Source organism: Medicago sativa, chromosome 5 (genome assembly GCF_051527215.1).
Source record: "Medicago sativa cultivar Bolivia chromosome 5, Bolivia_mono, whole genome shotgun sequence".
NCBI lineage: Eukaryota > Viridiplantae > Streptophyta > Magnoliopsida > Fabales > Fabaceae > Medicago > Medicago sativa.
In genome coordinates, this window is record NC_140753.1 from 13830671 (window position 1) to 13842291 (window position 11621).

The following is an 11621-nucleotide window of genomic DNA, read 5'->3' on the forward strand; positions in this document are numbered from 1 at the left end:
GAATTAATTGAAAATATAACTAAGTGTATGTGTCTTTTTGTCCAAGTGGTAAGAGATTTGAGGCTCCTAAAAAAAATGGTCAAATGTTTGATACCGAACTCTTGGGTATAAAGAAAATTTTGTACATATGAAAAATTCCACCTTTGTACTCCAAAAGTTTCTCAAAAGAGATTATCACTGCTAAGTTGTCGTAGAAATATTGTACCTATAAAATGGTAACCCATTTTTTCTAATTGCTATGTTTTCTAGATATTTGAGTTATGATTAGTATATAAATAATCAATAAAAAGTATCATTGCATCAATGAAAAAAATCTTAAGGTTGGAGTTTTATCGCCTGTTGTAGTCCTATCTAACTCGAGAGCAATTTTATCGTCCATTATGATCCTATCTAATTTGAGAAATAATCAACTTCATAGTTGCGTACATAGGATAATCAATTTTTTGACACCTTGCCATAAAGATTTTCGACACAACGAAACCCGTCGGTTGAACACCTTTCCATAAAGACTTTCGACACAAGGGATCTGTCAGATCTTTTGTTGAACCTCGACTCTGACCCCATTGTTGGGTCAAGAGGGGATCCCGTGGGACCACTCACATTAGGCAAGAGCAACCACACAAGTGAGAGAGACACCATATTTTCACCTAAAATTTGAATGCATTAGGTTTATGGCTCCTCTCACTTATAAATGACTCAACCTCCACTTTTCTATTCAATGTGAAACATATAACTCACACTTTCACACAACAATTTCACATACACAATCATGACATTTTTAAAACCCATGGAGTGTTTCGATGAGATGAGTTGGATTTCTTCAAACTTGACACAAGGTCTTGGGTTCAAATACAACTTTGGAAATGCATCAACATTAAAACTCTTAAGGTAGGAGTTTTGTCGCTCATTATAGTCCTAACTAACTCGAGGGCAATTTTATCGTCCATTGTGATCTTATCTGATTCAAGGGATAACTAGCCTCGTAGTTGCGCATAAAAGATACTCATTTTCATTTTAAAAAAAAACATTTTATCTTGAATATAATGGCTAGTTTACTTTGTGAACAAATATCTTGCATTTATGTGAACAAAGGTATATTTTAATTGTTTTCATGAACGCATCATCGGTAACTAGCATTTTTTTCTTTGGGGAAAGGTAGCTAGCATTTTATTTTTTTTCTTCTCAAATGATCCACTTTAAAAGTTTATTTTCTCCTTGTTAACAAGTAATTTAAACTAAAAGAAAATTTAGAAAATGAAAACAAAAAAATAATTTTACAAAGTAAACGGCCCTAATTAAGTTTATGAATACATACAAAGTGTTGTGAACAATTCAATATAATCATAGTTATTAATTGAGTTCATTCAAAATCAAACGATAATGAGTCATTTTATTTTATTTCCAGTTAAGTTATTGCTCTATATTTTTTAATACATGAATTTGGATTAGTAATTTTTTTTTTATATAGACGAAACCACTATAAACTCATACACAGAAAGTGAAAGATTGTGGGTTCGAATCCAAAACACCACAAAAGATATCCAGCTTAACAATGTTGGTATATGTGGTTGCGTGTGACCTTACGGAAATTAAAGATTAAATTATTTACAAGAAAGTTATATAAATATTAATAATCTTTAAAAAGTATCAATAAGTTTTGATTTATTTTCATTGATAAATATATAAACATTGTTTTTTTTTAGGGAATTGATAAATATATAAACATGAAATGCATATCCCCTAAAAAAACATAAAAGATATATAAAATTTAATTGTTTATGAGTGGTATGCTGACCATCTTGGTTGCCTTTGTAGGGATAGATGTGTTTATTCCATCCCTCATGGTATTTTTTTTAACCGTCTTATTTTTCCTTATTATGTTAAATATGTTTTTATTCCTTATAAATTTATCAATTATTTATATTTTTAAGCACCATTTGCACTCGAATTTAGACTATTGAATCATTCTCTTCCAGTGCAGAAAAATAACATATACAATCATAACATCGTTAAATCCTATGGTTTGTGATTAGTTGGATTTCTTCTAACTTAATTGAAGGTTCTAGTTTGAAATATAATCATGAGAATGCATCAACATCAAAACTCTAGATGAAGGAGTTTTGTCACCCATTACAGTCTTATTTTATTTAAAGGGAATTTTCATTGTTCGTTGTGGTCCTATTTAACTCGAGAGATATTTAACATTTTGTAAAAACAAACATAGGGTAACAATTTTAGTATATATTTCTCCTTCAAATTTATGGATGTTGTTGCGTTCATCTATACTATATATAAAGAAAATATCCGTCCTCGTGAACTTAGATCAGTTGGTAAGAGGACACTGGATAATATGTGCAAGGTCTGAGGTTTGAACCCTGGGCACCAAAAAAAAAGGAGCGGAGGGAGTAATGTTGAATTCCAACCCATTTGGGTTGGTATGATGGTGTTGGATTGAGAGTTGTGACCTTTCAGTGTGCTTTTCTCTCAATGTCTGAAATTTGATTTTTTTCAGTACCAATTTTGATGGGTTAGTTTGTCTTCTTCAAAAAAACAATGTTGCATTTTCAAGGTTTGATCTTGTTTTACTTGTTAACAAGGAGAAAGTAAACCCTTGAAATAAACAATTGTCTTGTACTATTTCCATAAATTTCCATAAAGGGAAATAATAACATGTGCTCTTAGGATACTTGTTAAAAAATCTAAAGAAGAAACTTTGTTTTGGAAATTATGCATTCAATGCATTGAGACTTTAAAAAGTAATTTTTTTTTACATGAAATTTATCAATTATTTATACTCCCGCCGTCTCACAATATTAGTCGTTTAAGATTTGTGCACGATTATTAAGGAAATGATTAATTGTGTTGATTTCAATGATAAAATTAGAAGCATTTACTAAAATGTTCTCATTAATTGTAGTTAGTGGAGCAGTTAAGTTGGATGAAATTCAATAAATAAGAGTATAATAGTGTAAAAAAAATAATAAATGCTGCATTGGTATTATAAAGTGACAATTATTTTGAGAAAAAGAAAAAATGCTAAAGAGACAATAATTGTGAGACGGAGAGAGTATTTTTAATCTTTAACAAATGTCTAAGAACACTTGTTAGCAAGACTCTTCCATAAATATAATAAAAGTTTTTAAAGAGTTATTTTCATTGTTTCTCAAAATCCATCATTCCTAACTAACTTTTTATTCCTTCTCTTCACAACGACTCACTTTGAAAGCCCATTTTCTCCTTATTAACAAGTGTGTCCGACATGAAACTTTAAAAAATGGTCCAAAATATATCTTTATCATTTTTAATAAAAATAAATTTTATAATAATAAGAAATTGGTGAACAAAAATACTATTTTATTTAAATTTAATAAAAATAGTACAAATGTACAATCTGGACCAGATTCATATTTAAACTACCCTTTAAAAGTAACACAATTTTTTAAAATGAAAATTGAAACTATTTTTCAAAAAGTAAAGAAACCTTAATTTTGGTAACATTTTAAACTTTCACAGGTCACCGTTGAAAATTATGACGCATATCCAGCTTAAATTTATGAATACATACAATGTATTATGATCAATGTGATGTGATGTGATAATAAATAATACAATGTATTATGATCCTTCAAATAAATACAATGTATTAGTATGAACAATGTGATATAAGTTAATTTAATTTTTAAGATTGTAGAAATATCTACTTATCAAATACAGTACTAGGAAAATCTTTATCCAGTTGGTAATAAATCGCACGGTATTTACGATTTGTCCTAACAAATCTAATGCCAAACGATATGTACATTGAATATCATTTATTATTATTTTTTTTGGTCAAGACATTGAATATCATTTTAACTTTTAAAAAATATTCTGACAAAATAATAAAATAAATAAAAAACTTTACTAAAATACATGATACCGATCCCGCCATCTTTTTTTAGCTAAAAATCAAAGACAAAATCGTATTACATTTATCATCGTCTAACATCATCAACCATCATAAATAGACCACTAAAACACACACATAACACAAACCCAAAGACAATCTTCCATTGTCTTTTTCTTCATATTTGTTTTCATTTTCAACATGCTGAACCCTAAACCTAACCCTTCCAAGAATTCCACCCCCACCACCAACAAGTCCCCTCAAGACCCTCCCTCTGATGATGAATCCCCCAAAGAAGCCAACCCAACTACCCTTCAGAGTTCTTTAAGAGCTCGTGAGAACGGGAAGCTGGCAGCTGATGGCGAAGGAGTAAGTGATGGTCAAGCTATGAAGGGGAGGAAGAGTAATATTTGTTGTCATAGATGCAAACATGTGTTTCCCACTTGGGCTACTTTGATGAAGCATTATCAAGAACACTATATTTGTTGTCATCCTCATGGTTATTCAGCACCTCCTGGTTTTTCTCCACTTCCTTCCACATCAACAGCCACCCCACCTCAACCTGATCAATATGAGGGTAAAACTAAAACCTAATTTCCTATCTCAAAACTATTTATTGTCATGTCTTTTTTTTTCACACTATAATTTTTAGGTCAACACTCCAATGACCTAGGGTTTTATTGGCTATATATCATGTCCAAGATTCAATTATTTAATGTTATGTAATTATTATTTTTTTCATTTAATTATTTTGATTTCAAAGTACTTGTGTATAGATCATTCATAAAATACTTGTGTATAGATCATTCATAAAAGATTGCACCATAGACACAAACATATATATGTTCACAGTGTTGCTTAAATTTATGAGATCTAAGTCATGTAGGCATCTATATATATCTTTAATTTTTTTTATAACTTATTGGTTTTTAATTTAACAATTTGTTTTTTTTTTTCAAACTAATGATTTTACATTGAAGCAATTATAATTATAATTTTGAATGTTTTTCTTTTGTTACTAGGTGATGATCAAAGCCAGCCAATAGAGATAGAGGACTCTGATACAATGTCAAGTCAGGAAGAGGGAAGGAACCAAGGTGCAAACAGTAACCCTGGACCAGAGGAAGGAAGGCCCAAGAGGACGATCAAGAAGCCCAGCCGATACAACTGATAAGCAGCTCTTGAACTTATCCAAACACATTTGTCACCAATTATTATGGAGTAGTGATATTTTGACAACCATTTTGGTACAACTTTTGAGACAACTTTGTTGTTCTCTCTTCTCATTGGTCAAAAACAATAGAGAGAGAAAAATGAAGAGAGAGAATAAAAACATAATGTGAGTGTGAGAGAAAAAGTTGTACAAAAGTTGTACCAAAATGGTTGTACAAATATCATTTCTCATTATTATCAATTCAAATAAGTTTTTAAATTGTCTTTTAATCCTATGGTCAAGAGGACGATATGTGTCCTCTGATCCTTCTAGTAAGGGAATAACAGCTATAGCCACCCCATTTATGTTAAGAAGAATGAATGAATGAGACAGAGAAGAATTTATCCTATCAATCATTTCTCCCTTTTAGGCTTTCCTAGTAACTAGGATTTCAATTTTCTGACACCAGTCTAACAGACTCCTCTGATGTTGCATCTGAGTCTAATGAAGGCAAAGGTTTAGGATCAACTTGAACGAGGTGCCTCCTAATAAAGAAGAACGATGTGACAAATATGTTGCTAGTTCAACTTCTTATGTTTTTTGGATTTGTTGGTTTTTTTATTGGTTTCGGATTCGAGTACTAAAGTAGAATAATGAATAACAAAGTTGAAAATGGCTTCAATTGTCTCCATAGCAGCTTCACATCAAATTGTACAACCACCTTCTTCTTAGCTTTCCAACAAATACTCATATGCTTTATTCTGACAATCAAAACTCAAGTTATGGCCTGAAAAGTGAGCAAAGGTGACTGTGCAAATGATTCATAAAATTAATAAAAAAAGCACATTAGAATTCAAAGGTGACTCGAAAGTTTAGAAATAAGCTAAAAATATAAAACTACGACCGAAAAGCTTTCGAAATTTTAAAGTACAAAGCTTGCAACAAGTTCTCAATTTACGACATATTCACTCAGTATTATAATATAACATACAAAGACATAAAATGATTTTTTTATAGAGGAAAAAATAATGTTTTTTTTATAGAGTAAAAAAGAAATAACGATTTTTGCTTTTGTGATTACATGGCTTATGTTATATTTTACATAGCTTAACAGTTTTTTAAGCGATTTTCATATGGTACCTCGGTAACCCATACAACTGAATATTTGTTTGGTTTGAAAGGGTTTTTTTGTTGTTTGCTTTTATTTTGGTCAATATTGTTTGCTTTTAATCAATTATTAAATGAAACTTAGCATAACACTATCCTTGCATGGTTGAATAGTGTCAAGTTGATTTTTTGGTCACATGACTCAAAATTGGATGGAATGATTAATATGATCAATAGTTAAAGCACAATAAATTTTTATTCAATTTAAAATAACGCTCCAAATAATTCCAAAAAAAGACACATTCAATAAATAGATGATTCATAGTTTCAATTGCACCACATCCAACCAAGCACATAAGAGAATTAGTATCTAGAACATCCGTCTCACCAAGTTGTCTTTTGTTTATAACATATTCTCTAAAAACGTCAAACACACAAAGAAACTTATACTTTCTTATTCCAAATTATACTCTAACCTTTGAGTTTTTGTCTGGAGGCGTATGAGTGAGGAACTAAAATACCCCTCTAACATAGAACTTTTCTGGCTTGCTCAAACATCCAAATCCACCTGGCACAAACTTGATCTTACAAAGAAATATTTTGCAAAAGAGAGAAACACACTCCAACAAAATTAGTTCTATTCCCAAATAAACGACTCCGAAACTCATAATCGTCTTTAGTGTCCCTTAATTCTCTTTCTCGATCAATTAATAGGACATCTGAAATGGGTTTTGGAATCAACACGAGGGTTGTAAATCTTCTTTAACCTTTCCAACGAATACTCATATGCTTTATTCTGACAATCAAAGCTCGAGTTATGTCCTGAAAAGGAAGCAAGATTATTCGTGCAAATAATTCATAAAATTAATCAAAAAATACATTAGAATTCAAATGTGACTCGAAGTTCAGTAATAAGCTAAAAAAATAAAACTAGGACCAAAAATATTTCAAAAAATTTAAGTACAAAGCTACAAAACATGTGCCAAGATACACCGATCACAAGACATATAAATGATAAATCCAAGTTCTCAATTTACATCATATTCACTCAGTATTATAACATACAAAGACATAATGATTTTTTTTTTATAGAGTGAAAAATAATGTATTTTTTTAGAGAAAAAACGAAATAACGATTTTTGTTATTGTGATTACATGGCTTATGTTATATTTTACATAGCTTAACAATTTTTTTAAGCGACTTTCATATGTATTTGTTTGGTTTGATAGGGATTTTTGTTGTTTGCTTTTTTTTTTTTGGTCAATATTGTTTGCTTTTAATCAATTATTAAATGAAACTTATAAACCTATCCTTGCATGGTTGTACCAAAAAAAAAAAACTATCCTTGCATGGTTTTTTTTGGATAGAAATGTTGGGTCACGAGGGGAGCTCCGGGGACCGACCACATCGAGGCCAGAACAACCACACTAGTGAGATAGACACCACACTCTTACCCAAAACCTTAAGGCAATGAGTTTATGTGTCCTCTTACTTATAAGGTGTTCAACCTTTACTTTTCTATCTGATGTGGGACATATAACTCACACTTACACACAACACTATTATTACTTATGTGTCCCCTCAAGTGTGAGTCCATCAATTCATCATGCTCCCCCTTCAAGCGGAAGCTATTATTACTTGCTTGTATCGTCGTTGCTGCTTTCTCCGCAAACGTACCGACATAAGGAGCCACTTGCTTCTTATACCACCATTGCTGCTTTCTGCGCAACGGACCGACTGTCTCGGTCTTGTACCCTTCGTCGAACCAGGGCTCTGATACCACTTTGATGCAAGGTTTTACAACTCGGGAGTTTACTTGAATTCGTTTTTCCTAGGCAAACTCGACTCGTAAACTCGACTCGAGAACTCGTACGAGTTTAGCTAAAATTAAAATTAAATAAAATTTATTATTTACATGACATATGTAAACTAATATAATATTATAAATAGTCTAACAGTGCAAAATATGACTAAATTATAAAGGTTTTCAGCAACAGTAATAAAATATTATGTTCAACTAAACATCAAAATACAAAATAAACTTGTAAAATCATAAGTCTCTTAAGTCTTAACCATCCAAAAAAGCAAGTTTCACAAGTTCCTAAAGTTGTTAATAAAACTATCCAAAAAAAAAAACTAGACTTACATTTCGATTTTACTCGAGTTTAACCGAGTTTACCCGATTTTACCCGAGTTTACTGAGTTTGGCCGAGTTAACTCCAGTCAAACTCGTCAAACATTCTGATTTTACCAGAAATCGAGTTTAACTTCGAGTTGACACAATTTTGGCACCTAAACACGTAAACTCGGCGAGTTAACACTCGATTTGTGGAACTTTGCTTTGATGGAACAATGGCGAAAAACTATGCAAAAATAGTTAAAAACATAAAACTAGGAGACTAGGGTTTATGAGATTTTTTTTAGAGAGAAGCATTGATGTGAAACTAAAGCATTGATGGGGGTTTGTGGGTCCTCTTACTTATAAGATGTTCAACCTTTACTTTTCTATGTGATGTTGGACATATAACTCACACTTACATACCACAAGAATTATCCTTGCATGGTTGAATAGTGTGAAGTTGATTTTTTGGTCAAATAAAATGATTGTTAACTTACAACAACATAATATTTGGTATATGTAAAAGGGAAAGTTAGCACTATGACCAATATTTACTTCTCTTGTCTTTATACTCTGACTGAAGCATATACTCCTCTCCAGGGCCGTCTTAACAATTTTGAAGGCCCCGTTTTAATTTTAGAAGTTGGCCCATTGATAAAAGCCGCAAAAAAAAAACAATTTTTTTATGTAAATTAAAAATAACATCCAAATTTTACTGATACTTAAAGATGCAAGGCTTGGTAACCCAAGAAAAAAAGATGAAAGGCTTTTTTTAAAATAAAAGCATGGCCCCAAAAAAAAGTAAGGAATAGTAGAGAAAATTAATTGTTTATAAAAAAAATAAGCCTAGCAAGTGTTGAACCGCAGACATAAAAAAAAGTAAGGAATAGTAGAGAAAATTAATTGTTTATAAAAAAAATAAGCCTAGCAAGTGTTGAACCGCATACATCATTGTAGCAAGTGTTGAACCGCAGACATCATTGCATTGAAGATTGAAAAATGCAGAATTTTTTTTTTCTGCCCCTATCACAAAAAAAAAATGATGTATCTGCCCCTAGTTGAAAATTATTGTTGTAAATGCCCTTGTTCTTCATTTGAAATGGCGAGCATCACATTTTTTCAACCATCCTCTGCAAGCTTGCAGGCTTTCTCAGACTTTCTCTGACTTTTCTGTGTGTTTGTAATTTCATTTGGCGAGCATGTATATTTAAGTATTTAATTTTTTTTTTTCCATGTTCAACATATCAAATGGCGAGCATGCCATATTGTTGTTTTTTTTTGCTTGCTCATATGAAATGGCGAGCATGCCATTGTTGTTTTTTTTTTTTAGTATTTTTTTTTTGCTTGCCCTTTGAAATGGCGAGCAAGCAAAGGCCATTTTTTTTTAAAAAAAATGCGAACATGTTTTTTTTGCGGTTTTAATTTTTTTTATGAAAAATACCATATTTCTTGAATTTTAAAAAACAACCTAAAATGATTTTTTTTATTAAACATTAAACAAAAATACATTAAAATGAAACATTGTTACAAACGTAAACATCTATTACATTTATCTTCTCCTAATTTTGTGCCCATGAGTACCACATCCAACAGGTTTGATTTTTCGTTGAGGTCGACCGGGTGGCGCTATTTGTAGTTGTGGCTCCTCCTCCTCGTCCTCATCATCATCATCCTCATCCTCCTCCTCCACCTCTTCTTCTGTTAATACAACATCCTTTTCTTGTTGTACTACGTCTTCATATTCTTCTTCTACCTCTTCTTCTTCTACTACTACCTCTTCATCTTCCTCACTCTGAGGTTCATTAGGACGAAGTGCCCACAGACTGTTCATCGCATTGATAGACGTTTGGCAAGTGTACCAAATACTATCGAAGTAGTAAAAGTATCGATCCCACGAGGACTATTTTTAACTTCAATAATTCAATTGCGTTATATAATTAGGATGTATAAAATTTATTTTAAGTTTGCCACTAGGCAGAAGATTTGGTTTGATTTTAATTAAATCAAGAAACAGAAAATAAAGATTTGTTAAGAAAATATGAGAGAAAGATGAGATCAGATCCGTCGAATCCTCTAAGTTCCCCTAATTGGTCTACTGCACCTATTTGTTATGAATCCTCTTCTAATTTACGATGATTAACAAAATAGCCCTAATCAATCCCTTGAGTTAGGACCCTCTTCTTAAACTACAGCCCCTAATTCCTTAGGTGGTCTGATAATTCTTGAAGGTTTTACCGAACGTTAACCTATTATCACTAACAAACGATTATCTATTCCTAGACTAACCCTGTTTATTAGAACAATTCAATTAGGTCTAAGTCGAAAGCCATGGTCAGTGGTCATTCGTTCTCACAAAATCAAGTTATATGTGATCAAGATATAAAAAGCATTAAGAACAATTGAATTGAATAAACTAGAATTGAATTCATAAACAAAATAGAGTTTCACAGCAACATGTGTCAATTAGGGTTACAAAGATTCATCTCGGATCTAATCTCTAAGAGATTTAGCTACTCATAATCGAGTTTACAAATAGCATAATCAATGAAATAATTAAAACATACATGAATTGGTAAAAGGTTGAAGAAATCGCCCTTCTAGCCGTCTCCGATGTCTCAAAATCGCACTTTGCTCTCCAAAATCGTAACTCTTGTTCTTCAGATTGAGTGCAGTATTTATAGAAGTCATGGGCCTGACCCGTCAAAATCGCGCCACGCCATGTATATAGGCGTGCCGCGATTTCCCTCAAACAGGGAGGATGCAATTTTGCTTCAAAAATTGCAGCACGGCTTGAAATTGGAGTGGCGCGATTTTTTTAAGCTTTTTGCACTCCAGAACAGTATAATTTGCATGAGAACTCTATCAAAATGTCACAATAAGTCCTAAAAATTACGTAATGACAGCATGTCGTCACGCATCATTGCCCATCTATGTCGTTGTGAATATTGGTGGTCGAGACCATTGTGTTTGTTGGGATGATTCTGGAAAGGAGGATTGCATGTATGCTGGTGGTAGGTTAAAGCTTTCATTGGGTGATGGTCGGTGGAAGCGGTGGCTAGATTCTGCCTGGAGAGTGAATGAATGATGGGAATGTTGGCTATGGTGGCTAGATTCGGGGTAGCTTCCAAATTGAATGGGAGAATTTTGAAATGATGGATACATGGGTGGTGTGTATTGGAAAGTGTTTTGAAATTGGTTAAATGTGTTGGGTTGTGGGGTGTAATAGGTGTGGTTTGGTTGTGGTGTGTGTACGGGGTGTGTCTGGTTTTGTGTGTTGGGTTGTGGTGTGGGTGGGTAATCTGGTTGGTTTTGTGGAATGACCATTAGACGTGCCCTTGGGTCTCCCAATAGCGAA